This window comes from Callithrix jacchus, chromosome 7, assembly GCF_049354715.1.
Source record: "Callithrix jacchus isolate 240 chromosome 7, calJac240_pri, whole genome shotgun sequence".
In the NCBI taxonomy this organism is placed as follows: Eukaryota; Metazoa; Chordata; class Mammalia; order Primates; family Cebidae; genus Callithrix; species Callithrix jacchus.
In genome coordinates this window covers 29,831,184-29,844,715 of record NC_133508.1, presented here as the reverse complement: position 1 = coordinate 29,844,715, position 13,532 = coordinate 29,831,184, and the positions used below count along the sequence as shown (strand labels likewise).

Below are 13,532 nucleotides of genomic sequence, written 5' to 3'. Positions count from 1 at the left end.
ACACACACACACTCTAAGTCCCTGAGGGCTTAGGGGAAAGTTCTTTTCCTGTGTCCTTTAAAAAAAAGAAGAAGAAGAAACACTTCCAGACAGGGGGCAGTGACTCACACCTGCAATCCCAGCACTCTGGGAGGCTGAGGCAGGTGGATCACCTGAGGTCAGGAGTTCGAGACCAGCCTGACCAAAATGGCAAAACCCCACCTCTACTAAACATACAAAAAAAAATTAGCTGAATGTGGTGGCGAGAGCCTATAATCCCAGCTACTCAGGAGGTTGAGACAGGGGAATTGCTTAAACCCAGGAGGCGGAGGTTGCAGTGAGCACTCCAGCCTGGGTGACAGAGTGAGACTCTGCCTCAAAAAAAAAAAAAAAAAGAAGAAGAAGAAAACCTTCCAGAAGTGACTTTTTCTTTCTTTTAGTGGACATTCCCAAACACAGACTGGAGGCCTAGGACCAGCTCCACCAGCCTGGGAGTGAAGCTCACAAAAAGAACCCACAGGGAAACAGACCAAGCATCACCGGACTAAGACTATCCTAAAAGGCCCTGGACTTCCCATTAGCTGAAAGGAACCTCACTAATCCAACTGTCTTCCTGTTAACTTTGGGAAGAAGAACAGGCTGGAGTGGGGGAGGGGCTGAGGTGGGGACAGCAAGTACCAGGGGGTGGCAAAAACGCAGCAGTAGCAATGATGAGACAGTGCACGTGATGTCTGAGGTTCGCTGCCAAACCTGCCCACCACCCTGGAAAACTGAGCCTGCTGCCTGGCAACACGGGCATTCTGCTGGCCGGCTCAGCAGCTGTAGTCTTAATCTCATAGGAAAGATCTATTACACTGTCTGGAGGAAAGCACTATTCTTAAGACCTATGATTACCCCCAGATTTTGATCTTCGGCACAGATTTCTTGCTGATTCTCTTTGAGCCCTCTTGAAGGATGTGCCTGTAGGGTTTGAGTGTAACTTTTAGGTCAAGGTCATAAGATATCCCTGTAACTTGCCTGCAAATCTCCTGGTTGTATCAACTGAGCTTTTGCAAATAAACTGCATCCAAGCATGACGTGCCAGCCCTGTTGATTTTTATAGGATTCCCCTGGATAGATTCTGATGATCTTTATGTCATGGCTAAGCAAGTCATGGCTTTCATTTTCTGGAGTTAGTTTTCTTTAAGCCTTTTCTTATGTCATCCACTCCAAAGCATATCGGGTGAGCCTCAGAAGGCATGTCTTGGATCAATATCCACAGCAGGAAAAACTCAGCCAGCCTCCGACTGTTTGCTGGCCTTTTATTTCCTGTGTTATTCTAGTTTCTACTGAAAGGGAGAATGACTTATTTTTTTATGCTGCCATATTAAATAAAGTCCTGGTTTATAGTTAGGCAAGTTTTTATAAGGAAGATAAAAGGGCTGCTTTTAATAAACAGGGGTGAACTGATAAGAAAAGTCCTCTCTGTGGTAGCTGAGGGACACAAGAAAGCAAGAGCATCTTCAGCGCTGTGAAGGGTCATTATCCTCAGTGTGATCAACAAGCTGTGGTTTGCTGTCTCACCCAGGAACAGAACTGGAGGAAATGAGCTTCAATTGCTGCATATGGCTTTGACTTACATGGGGCTTTAAAGAATGTCAGGAAACTTTCAAAACAGCATGGATCATGTCCTGGTAGCGATATGTCTACCACTGTTTGTAGTGAGCACCAAGGAAGGGGAGTGTACTATTCGAGGGGTCACTAGAAAGTGATAAAACTGGCTCTCATCTGTCTTGTGAAGACAGAGGTAGTCCTACTAGACCAGTGCTCCAGCAGGGAGGAGTGGTATTTTCAAGGGCACTCAGTGGCTTAGAGCTGGCATAAAAATGGATGTCTGCTATGTGAAGCAAGTAATGAAGAGAACAAGACCCTTGACATGCTGGGAGAACCTCTTCCTGGAGTTTTCTCTTTTTTTCTTCTTTCTTTTCTTTTCTTTTTTCTTTCTTTCTTTTTTTTTTTTTTTTTTTTTTTGAGACAGAGTCTCACTCTGTCACCCAGACTGCAGTGGCATAATCTTGGCTCACTGCAACCTCCATCTCCTGGGTTCAAATGATTCTCCTGCCTCAGCCTCCTGAGTAGCTGGGATTTCAAGTACATGCCTCCATGTCCAGCTAATTTTTGTATTTTTAGGAGAGAAGGGTTCACCTTATTGGTCAGGCTGTTCTCGAGCTCCTGGCCTCAGGTGATCTGCCTGTCTCGGCCTCCCAAAATGCTGGGATTACAGATGTGAGCCACCATGCCTGGCCAGGAGTTTTCTTCCTACCTTCCCACCTTTCTTCACCAACTCACTTCTACTCAGCTGTCACAGCTGAGCTCCTTGCAGGTGACCCCAGACACGTCTCTGTTTGAGCTCTTGGTGCAAGATTGTGAAGGTCACCTTTGAGGAGCACTCCTGAGGCATTCTGCTGTTGGTGGTGGCAGAATATTGGCTAAACAACTCTGGAGATTCCGGATACTGCTTAGAAAGGAAACCCAGGGGCTGGGTGCAGTGGCTCAAGCCTGTAATTCCAGCACTTTGAGAGGCCAAGGTGGGAGGATTGCTTGAGGCCAGGATTTCAAGACCAGCCTGGGAAATATAGCAAGACCTTTTCGCTACAAAATTAAAGAAATTAGCTGAGCATAGTGGTATATGTCTGTGGTCCCAGCTACTTGGGAGGCTGAGGTGGGAGTGTCTCTTAAGCCCAGGAGTTTGAGGCTGCCGTGAGCTATAATTGCATCACTGCACTCCAGGCTGGGTGACCCAATCTCTAAAAGAAAAGTGAAGTACAGGAACAGGAAGATGTTGCTTCCCGATGAATCCTACGTATTGCTGGGTTAAGCTGATAAATTCCTTTTTATGGACTTTTGGTCATCTCTTACCATGAGGGCCTGAAAGAGCCTTCTGTGACTTGTGGTATGCTTTTTACAACCCCTTTGGCCAGAAATGGCCTCATTCCCTAATGTAGCTGACCCTGATCCTCATTCAGTCATTTCCCTCAGAGGATAAAGGTTTGCTCTTCATTTTAATAGCCAAAAGACAGTTGGCAGTGGCCGATGAGGCAGCAACATAAACAAATAACCACATGACCTCTAGCTATGACAGCTGCTTTGAAAAGGAGGAGCAACTCCTGCTAACTTAGTTCTGCCCCACTTATATTGTTAATTTTCATTAAAAACTTTGTTTCTGCATTCCTCTTAGCATCCACACTCTTGTGAATTTTTAAGATATTAAAGAAGGGTTTATTAATAATACAGTTAGAAATCAGGCTGGGTGTGGTGGCTTATGCCTGTTATCCCAGTACTTTAGGAGGCCAATGTGAGTGGATCACCTGAGGTCAGGAGTTCCAGACCAGCCTGGCTGACATGGTGAGACCCCATCTCTACTATAAATAAAAAAAATTAGCTAGGCATGGTGGCAGGCAACTGTAATTCCAGCTACTGGGGAGACTGAAGCAGGAGAATCACTTGAATGTGAGAAGCAGAGATTGCAGCAAGCCAAGATTGTGCCATTGCACTCCAGCCGAGGTGACAAGAGCAAAATTCCATCTCATAAAAAAAAAAAAAAAGAAGAAGAACATAAAAAGAAACATAGCTATGTTAGTCCCTTTTGTATTAACAGAATACAGAGACTGGCTAAATATATAAAGAAAAGAGGTTTACTTGGCCCATGATTTTGGTGGCTGTAAAGTCCAAGGTTAAGCAGCTGCATCTGGTGAGGGTTTCTGGCAGAAAGCGGAAGTGAAGTAGATGTGTGCAAAAAGATTACATGGTGACAGAAGAAGCAAGAGAGAGAAACCAAGGAAGCTGGACTCTTTTTTAACAACTTGCTCTCTTGGGAATGAATGTATTCTAGTGAGAGGGAGAACTCATACCCATGGGAGGCCATTCATTATTCATGAGACATCTGCCCCCATCATCCAAATGTCTCCCACTGGGTTCTACCTCCTAACACTGCCACATTGGAGATCAAATTTCAGCATGAGTTTTGGTGTGGACAAACTATATTTGAAGTATAGTAATAGTTAAAAAGTATTCTCTGTATTTAGAAAAAAAAATTCAGCTGACAGCCATCTAGATGTCCAGTATTATAAATAATATCAAAGAATAAGAATATTTCAGCCTCCAGAATTTTTTCAAAACCAATTCTTTTTGTCCATCCATCCTTTTTATTTCCCACCCCAAAAACTAAAGAAGTAGAATAATCTGGAACTCATTTTAAAGTTTTGTTAAAATTCATGCTTGTCACAGTCTGATTTCTTTCAGATTTTGTCCATCTTCCAAATTCAAAATATAATTCTATAATAATATTCATGGCTAAGTGTATTTCTATTTAGAAGTAGGAGAACAGAGAAGAGGTCTTTCAAAAATTATTTTTTTATTATAATTTCGGCTGTCTCTGGCCCACCCTATTTGTCTCCCTTTAAAAAAAAATCTTTAAAAAATCCATAGTCCCCTGGCCCAAGTTTCAGTTTTTCTAATCTGCCCAAACCAGAATAACTAAAGCAACAACAACAAACGAGTGCAAAGGTATATGTTCTTTATTTGCATGGCCACCTTCCTTCACAGATTCTAAACTTTAGACTAGGAAGTAAGAACCTTCCCTTCTAAATATTTGTGGGCTGGATCCAAGTTTCTTGGTCAAAGTCTTTTAATATAGATGGAAATACTTGGCATAACTATCAAGGTTGTAGTTTTCTAAGGACTGCTTGTTATTTTCCTTTGTTACATAACCCTATCTCATTTCTGCCTCTCTCAATAGGCCTTCCAGACTAGCATCACTATCAGAGATTAGAAAGTGCTGCCCCTTCACAGAACACAGTGTTTTGAGTGCCGCAGCTGCAGTCCGGGCTTCTTAGATCTCCGACTCTAACACAGAGAAAGTGGTGATTTTATTTCAGTGAAGGTTAGCTTCATAACAGACTTTTACTCTTGGAACATTCGTGCTGAAAACTGAACTAGGAAATCCCATGAAAACTGGACTAGGAAATCCCATGTCCCTGTACCTCTTGTTCTTGTTTGGGAAGCTTGGGGAACAATGGCTGCGTCTGGCAGCAAACCAGTCTCTCTTCCCTTCTCTGTGTCACTAGTATCATTTCTGATGACTCCCCAACAGACTCCAGCCAAGGGGACTTCCCACACCCAACTTGCACATTTTTACCCACCTCCAGGTCATACAAGCCTTTGCAGAGCACCTACTATTGCAGAGAGAGCACTGTGTTTCACTCTCCACACTTTGCTTAACTGCCCACTTCTCCAACAGCTCCACAAATCTGTGCTCTCGGGTGAGCAGGCTCCAGCACTGCCTCAGGCAGCTGTCACTTTAGCTTTGTAACTGTGACCCACAGGGAGGAATATATTTGACAACACAACAACTCTGCACAGAAATAAATACACACAACTCATAAATACAGTGAACTGAAACAAAAGATTTCGTGAAAACAACACCTTCTTCCTTTTGAGACAGGGTCTCTCTATGTTGCCCAGGCTGTTCTCTCACTCCTGGCATCCTACCTTGGCCTCAGTAGCTAAAACTACAGGCTTGAGCTACCATACCTAGCTTCAGTACTTTTTGTTACTATGTAGGATGTACTTCAGTGTTTTTACTTCGAATTCTGTTTTATCAAAAATAATAATAATAAAGCTGGTCTTTATCAGCAAAATTGGTTCCAGGACCCACTGTTCAAAAAACTCTGTATAAGGAACCCAGAATATTTAGGAGGCATACAAGCTAATTCAGGTTTCTAAAAGTTGAACCTATATTTTAACTAGGAGGTAACTTAAGGGAGAATGTTCACAAGGTATTATCAAGAAAGTAAAGATTGCTCCAAATAAGGTATTTGCAACAAATGCTATATTTGAACAAATTCTTTAACTTTCTAAGAATTTATTCATTCATTAGAGCAAACACACACACAGATACACATACACACAATTTTTTGGAGAATTAACTTTAATGTAAACTTCAAACTTGCAAAAATGGATGAGGTCTTTGTCCTCCAGCAGCTCACAGGTTAATGAAGGACAGAGAAAAGTGAACCAGTGATTACAGTCCAATGTTTGAAGGGCTATGTCTGCAACTTACATTGGGTGTTATGGGAGCAGAAAGGGGGCCCTTAGTTCAGAAAGACACAGGCAGGCTTCCTGAAGTTGATGACTCCTAAGGAGGTTGGAAAGGAGGTGACATCTTCTCTCTAGACCAAGCAAGGCACAAGTGTGTTCAGAGAGCATAGACCTCTTGAATATGCAGGGCACTGGGCACAAGTGGTCCCTGTGAAGGGTGTAGATGGGGCCACAGCCAGAGATGGGCCATGGAGCTTGCATATCCTGGAACATCCAGGGAATCCGTTGAGAGAGTTTAAGGAAGCCTGCAGCGTCATCAGGTTTCTGTTTTTGAAAGATCACTAAAGATATGGTGTTGGGGATGCTGACTGAGAAACCAGGCTAGAGCAGGGGTCAGGACGCTGGTGTCAAAAGCCAGAGGGGAAATAGTAGAAGGGCCTGGATGGAGGCAATAGTGACAGGAATGGGGAAGAAGGCAGCCTCTGGGAGGCATCAAGGACACGTAGCAAATGGATTGAAGCTGGGAAGGTGTGAAGGGTGAGGCAGAGGGTCTTGTCTCGGATGATGCCTGGGTTTCTAGCAGGCATGACTACAGTGGAGCTGGTAGTGTCCACTCAGATGGGTTATACAGGGAAAACAAAGTTTGGGGAAGAGTTCAATTATGGCCGTAGGTACTGTGTGTGGAGTGTCTATGGTTATCCAGCAGCCACTGAATCTGGAGCTTAGGGAGAGGCCTGGCTTGGTGTTAGAAGTCAAGGGTTCAGCTAGGCACAGTGGCTCACATCTATAATCCCAGCACTTTGGGAGGCCAAGGCAGGAGGATCACTTGAGAGCAGGAGTTCAAGACCAGCCTGGCCAACATGGCGAAACCTGGTCTCAAAAAAGAAAAAAAAAAAAGGATGATGCCACAAAGAAAAGTTACAAAGTAGGATCAGTAAGTGCACTTAATTTGGGGCAATAACTAATTTATGGAAGATCACCTTTTTCAGATGCCTCTAGGTAGTGTGGGGTCAGCACCACAGCCTCATCCTCACTTCCTTTCTGTCTACCCCAGCTGCAAATGCGTCAGAGCTCCCATAGACGGCAGGAGGAATGAGGCCTCTTAGAGGATTCATTCACCACAGTCTCTCATTCTGGAGCTCATGGGGGGTGACCATGATGGGGGGAGAGGCTCGGGCAGAGGGCAGAGCCTGGGGCAAGGGCACCTCTGGAGTGAATCGTTAACAAAGGCTAAGAGGCCAGTTCTGAAATGTTTGCTGGTAAAGGGTCCCAAATTCCTGATAGACCCCATATATTCGTTTCCACACTGGAGTGCCACTTTTGCTGCTTCGACCATAAACTGAGTCGACAGGGCTGTTTCCTTACTGCATTCAGTCCTTCCAGCTTCCCTCCATAGCACTTGATCGTGTGTGAGTCGTGGAGGGGATGAGATGGACTAGGGGACAGGGAAGGCTAAAGTCCAATTTTTGTTCTAGCATGGAGCTCACAATTATGGAGAATTGTGCACCCTCCCCGCCCAGGCCCCCCCATCCCAATTCATACGCTGAAGTCCTAACCCTCAGTACTTAAAAATGTGATGTAATTGGAGACAGGACCATAAAAGAGGTCATTAAGTTAAAATGAAGTCATATAGTGTCTTTCGAAGAAAAGACTAAGACAGACACAGTGGGAAGGCCTTGTGAAGACACCGAAAAAGGCCATGTACAAGCCTGGGAGATTGGCCTCGGAAGAAACCAACGCTGCCCACACCTTCCCCAGAAGAGACTTCAGACTGTAGCCTGTGAGAAAATCAATTTCTGTTGCTTAGACCACCCAATCTGTGGTCTTTTACAGCAAACAAAAACACTCCGTTTTCTTTTTTTCTGATGGTGCAAATTCAGAAGGAAACAAAGCAGTCTAACACTAGGAGCTAAATCCTATTGAAGCACAAAAGTACCATATTTAACAGGTTGAAATGTATCTACTTATCTACTACTCCGCCGTTTACCAAGTACTTTCACAAGCCCCAACTCTGAATCTTCACGGCTGCCTCAGCATCACCAGGGAATCTGTTAGAAGTGCGAATACTCAGACCCCACAGAAGTCTTACAGAATCAGGCACTGGAGCGGGCACGAAGGGGGGGCAGTCACGGTGTTTTCACAAACTTTGGGAGATTTCAGTGTAAAGTGCCAGAACCACCGAGGCAGGAGGAGGTTGGGGGCGGTGCCGTGACTTTTCCGCAGGTGCGCGTGGCCAGCAAGGACGGTCTCCTTCGCAACTGGCCCACAACTTTGGCACGGGATGCCAGATTTTATTTATCCCTGGAAGATCTGGAGACTGAGAACGGCCTCTCAGGGCTCCAGGGTAAGCAGCGGCCTCCGGGAAGCAGAGCTGGTAAGGAGAGTCAGGGAGCCCCGAGCCGCAGGGCGCGTGCGCGTGGGCGCGTCTCCCGGCCGGGCGTGCGCCGAGGGGGTGGGTGGCGCCGGCCCGGCCGGCCTGGCGCGCAGTCCGAGCCACTCAGAGCGCCCGGCGGCCGACACCCAGGGGTTCTACGATTAATACCCCGCGCCTGCCCGCCGGCCGGGACTCGCGCGCCAGCTGTCGGGGACGGTGGCGCCAGGTCCGCCCTGACTAGCTCGCCACTGGCTCTGCTCCGGCGGCGACCGCTGCAGTGGCCCGGGGCCGACTCTCCCGGGGACCCCACGTCCTCCAGAGCCAGCTTGGGCAGGGGACAGTGCCTCCCCATCGAGGTCCCTCGCTTGTGTGCGCCCCCGGCCGGGGCCTGGCAGGTGGGCGAGGACGGCGGGAGCTGCCGGGGCTCCGCAGGAGCGCGCGAAGGTGAGTCCGGGAGGTGGGAGGAGTAAGGGTGCGAGTGTGGACGCGCCCCCGGGCAGGTCTTAGAGTTAAGCTCAGGTCCTCAGTGGGCAGCCTCAGGGGGCCAACCTGCTGGAAGAGTTCTCTCTGGCTACAAAGCGAGTTGGACAGCCACACCCCCGGCCGGGAGAGCTACAGGGAGGCCCTGGCTTCCAGCCCCACCGGGACCGGAGAGCCCCGCAGCCTCGCGGCTGCAGCCCGGGGATTAGCCAAGCCTCTCCCAGCCCTGGGACCCGGAGGGCTTGACTGCCACCACCCTGAGAGCTACTGAGACACAGGACACAAACTTAGTTTCCACACAGAGTAAAAACTGCCTTTCTGGTATTTTAAGACAGGACGTGCTTATGCCGATTCATCGCGGTTTCCTCGGCCACCTCCGAGAACCGGGCTGGACCCGCCGGCCCTGGAGGGGGTCGGCTCCGGGCGTGTCTTCGTGTCCTGTGGCGCGGGGACAGCTCTGGTGCCTCCCTCGGGAGTCGGCCCAGCATGATCCGCGCGCACTGACCCCTGTTCGAGCAGGAGTGCCCGCGGTGAAAGAGGCGGGGGTGCCTGGGCTCGGCCACTCTCCGTGTCCCCACCCTCTCCGCCCGCTCCTCACCCGGTCGGAGGGTGCTCCCGCCTGGTGGCCCAGCAGAGGGCGCTAGCTCCCGGCTGCCGCGGGGGTCGCGAGGGGAGGGGACGCGTGAGCCTCCAGGTAAGGAGCAAAGTGAATCATCCCGAGCGGGGACCAGCTCTCAGCGCAGTGGGAACGAGCGGGGCGTGGCCGCGGCGCTGCTGAGAAGTCCCGGCCGCGGGGCCGCTGTTGGCGGGGAGCGGCGATCGTGCCACTGGGCGGTGTGGAAGAGCCGGGAAGGTGAGAAAGTCCCTCCCCGCTGTGGCCGAGGGGCGCGCGGGGCCAGGGCCGGCCAACGCCAGGACGCGCTGCTGCGTTCCGCTCCGGGGCAGGCGGCGCGGGTCAGTCTCGCTTTGGCTGCGGACGGCCCCTTCGGGGACGGAGGCGGGAACCTGGGAGCCGGCCGCGGGTGGAGAGCGGCGGGTCCCCGGGCCGTTGCGACCGGGCGCTGCACTCCGCCCGCGGGGTCCCCGAGAGGTAACAAAGGCGCGGCGCGGCAGCGGCTCCCACCCACTTCCGTCCCCGGCGCCCTCAGCGGGGAGGAGCGGGCCGGGGCAGGGTTTCTCTCCGCGGAGTTTCGGGAAGTTAGCGCGGCTGCCAGTTACTCGGAGAGCAGGGCGGGGAGGCTGGTAGCCCGGGGAGGGGCGCGCCAGTGATCAAAACTGCGACACCGTCGGGTTCCTCTACCGACCCCAGCCGCAAGTGCCGGGAGCTGCCTTTGCTCCCGCGCCCCAGCCGGGGGTCCCAGGCCGGCGCCTCCGCAGGGCCCGCGCGGGTTTGAACTCGACGCGGGGCGCGCCCTGCCATCCCGCCTGCCCACGCCTCTCCCTGCAGTTTCTGCTCTCGTGCGGGCTCTCGGAAGGGAGTGGTTTAGCCCCCTGACAGCCAGCAGCTCCGGGCACCCTGAGTGGAGCTCCAGAAGGCGGTAATTGCATTACAGTGAGTGAGAGATGGGGAGGCTCCAGTCCAGGCCTCAATCTGGGTCAGGTGCGGGGTTAACCGCTTCAGGCATTGGCAGGAGAGATCTTGTAAAGCCTGACAGTTTATTGCAATGAGAAGTTCCACAAAAGGGGAGAGGCCAGCTGGGAAAATTAAAGGCGCTCCTGTCTGCCACCCCCAGCCCCATCCCGAGGTCGTGAAAACTTGTTCCTGTGCAAACCCTAGCACAGGCACACGTTTTGTCATAGAAATGTCAGAGGCAGCATCACTGCTGCACCAGATGTTTCTCCGCATCTAGACAGGAGAGGAGGAGGTGATGATGAAGAGAAACCAGGACGTTCTGCTTGGTGTGACCCTAACCCTAGCAATCAATCGATGGAATTCACATTTCGTGTCTTGTCTTATCAGCCTCCACCTGCTTCTTCTGTTAGAAGGAAAGGGCAGGAACAGGTTTTTATGAAGTGCTAATGGATGAGGGACTCTCGCCTACACAATATGGAAGGCTCTTCATTTTTTCTCTTTACATCTTAACATCCTTCTCACAGGAGGTTATTTCTGTTTTACAGATGAAGAAACTGAGGCTTAAAGAGGTTAACAGAGCCAAGAATCTGTCCTGTTCCAAAGAGGACTGCGTATTCCTTCCAGGTTTTTTTGTTTGTTTTTTGGCAAAGGCAGTTACTGAAGAGCACTACATGAACAGCTGGGTGTGCGCTGCGCCTGGTGGTTCAGGTTTGATTATGTTAGGCTTTAGGGTTTGATGGAGTTTCCACCTATCTCTGGCTTGTGTTAATGCCAGTGCCATAACTAAACCAGCTCATATGTAAAGCTTAATTTATATGAAGGGAACTAAGGCTTCCTTCCTTCCCAACCCTTTAGAATTATCTGAAAGTTCCAAAGAGCAGTGGAAATAGCAACCCTTTGCATTTTGCAGTGTTTCATCAGGCAGGTGGGCTGGGAGTCAGGAATTCTACCAAGCGCAGAGCTCTGTTTGCCTTTTTGTGCAAGGAGCTGCAGTTCCCACCTTGTTTAAGCTGAGTGTGAGTTTGCCGCTGTGGTGAATGTGCATTTGAAATTAAGTGAAGTATGCTTTGGAAATAATGGCCCACCTTACTGACTGACACGTTAAAACCTCAGAATTTCTTTGAGGGATCCAAGGATACAATTGTATCCACATACTTTTATGTAACATTTGAGCTCGTTTACAAAATAGGACTTTGATATTGTCCTGAATGTATCTAAAATGTATTGCCTTCAAGAAAGATGTTTGCAACTCTGCTTAACAGTCAGGGACTTGGAATGTCCTAGGTAGAGGTAGCCAGGAGCGCTTGATGAGGGCAAGCCTGGGAAGTCAGAGATACTTCAAATACTGCCTTCACCATTAGAGTTCTGTAGCCTTGGGCAATTTACTCAGCCTCTGAGCTTCACTTTCTTCTTTGAAAGCAGAAATCAAAGGCCAGGTGTTGTGGCTCACACCTGTAGTACCAGGGGTTTGGGAGGCTTAGGTGGGAGGATAGCTTGGGGCTAGGAGTTTGAGACCAGCTTGGGCAACACAGTGAGACCCTCTTTCTAAAAAATATTTTAAAATTACCAGTTGGATACCATGGCTCATGCCCGTAATCCCAGCACTTTGGGAGGCCAAGGCAGGCAAATCACAGTGTCAGGAGTTCGAGACCAGTCTGGCTAACATAGTGAAACCCCATCTCTACTAAAAATACAAAAAATTTGCTGGGCACGGTGGCATGTGCCTATAATCCCAGCTACTCAGGAGGCTGAGGCAGGAGAATTGCCTGAACCCAGGAGGGTTCAGTGAGCTGAGATCGCACCATTGCACTCCAGCCTGGGTAACAAGAGCAAAACTCCATCTCAAAAAAAAAAAAAAAAAAAAAATATATATATATATAATTAGCCAGCTGTGGTTGTGTGTGCCTGTAATCCTAGCTACTTGGGAGGCTAAGGCAGGAGAATCGAGTGAACCTGAGAGATGGAGGTTGCAGTGAGCTGAGATCATGCCATTGTACTCCAGCCCAGGTGACACTGCAAGACTCTGTATGAAAAAAAAATTACCTGTAGTTACAGCTATTTGGGATGCTGAGGTGGGAGGATGGCTTGAGCCCAAGAGTTCGAGCCTGCAGTGAACAATGATTGTGTCACTGTACTCCAGCTTGGAATCTATATTTTTAAAAAAAATGAACAAAACAAGCTAGGAATAATAATAGTGCCTCCTGATTTCAAACTATGAGAACTAAATTAGATAATTCATGAGATACTTGGCACAGTGCCTTGCACATAGTTTCTGTTCAACACATGTTACATAGTTATCATGATGTTTAAGAACAGAATCCTTCCCTTCCTCATCCAGAGAGGTAAAGTAGTCCATAGTTGCCCTGAACTGACTGTTCTTAGTGAATATGGCAATATAGCACAGTTAGTGATTCCTCCTTCTCTCAGCAAGTCGGGGCTAGGGAAAGGTTATTAGTGATGGAGAAGTTGGTCCACTCGCCCGAGGAATTTACAAGGAGCTCCACAGCTGTGGAGCTTTCCTCCCGTTTTTACCACTGGGTAACTGTGTGACTGGCCTTCCAGCCATTTCCCTGTCTTTTAAATTTAAAGTGCAGTATTCTAATAGCCAAAATGGTAGGAATTTTTTAAAAAAATGAACTAGTAAAAAGGAAATACATACTCTCTTTTCTCATTCACTAGCCATCTATGGCACTAAAGAAATGTATCTGCTTCTGTGAAAATTGTGCTGGCCTAATCCTGGGAAGAGGGGCCGTTTTCTTGGAAAATATACTTTCTAACAGTCTGTTTAAAGGTGAACCGCCAAGTTGATAAAAGAGGAAGGAGAGTTTGAGACATAATATTTCAAAAATATTTGCTGAAACGTGGTCAACTATGTATGATCTGAAAATGCCAAACTAGCTTTGACAGCATGAACTATAGGTCAGTTAAGCTGAACAACTAATGAGCAACTAGTATAAACTATTTCATATGTTAAAAACTTGAAAGTTCTTCAAGTGAGCAAATATACTCTATATTGTAATATACATATATAAATATAAAATTATTGTA

The 13,532-nt window shown here is 48.3% G+C and overlaps 1 protein-coding gene across 14 annotated transcripts in view; it reads left to right on the top strand.

The window, feature by feature from the left end:
- Positions 1–8,540: 8,540 nt before the first annotated feature.
- The window catches only part of SVIL (supervillin), a 269,934-nt gene continuing 264,942 nt past the window's right edge, over positions 8,541–13,532 (top strand). For 11 of the 14 annotated variants that reach the window (XM_078329736.1, XM_078329734.1, XM_078329733.1 and 8 more), the window contains exon 1: positions 8,541–8,875. The gene's annotated coding sequence lies outside the window, so the exon portion shown is untranslated. Of the gene's footprint in view, positions 8,876–9,242; positions 9,765–13,532 lie in introns of all 14 variants that reach the window. The other 3 variants (XM_078329708.1, XM_078329698.1, XM_035307041.3) reach the window with 2 other exon arrangements.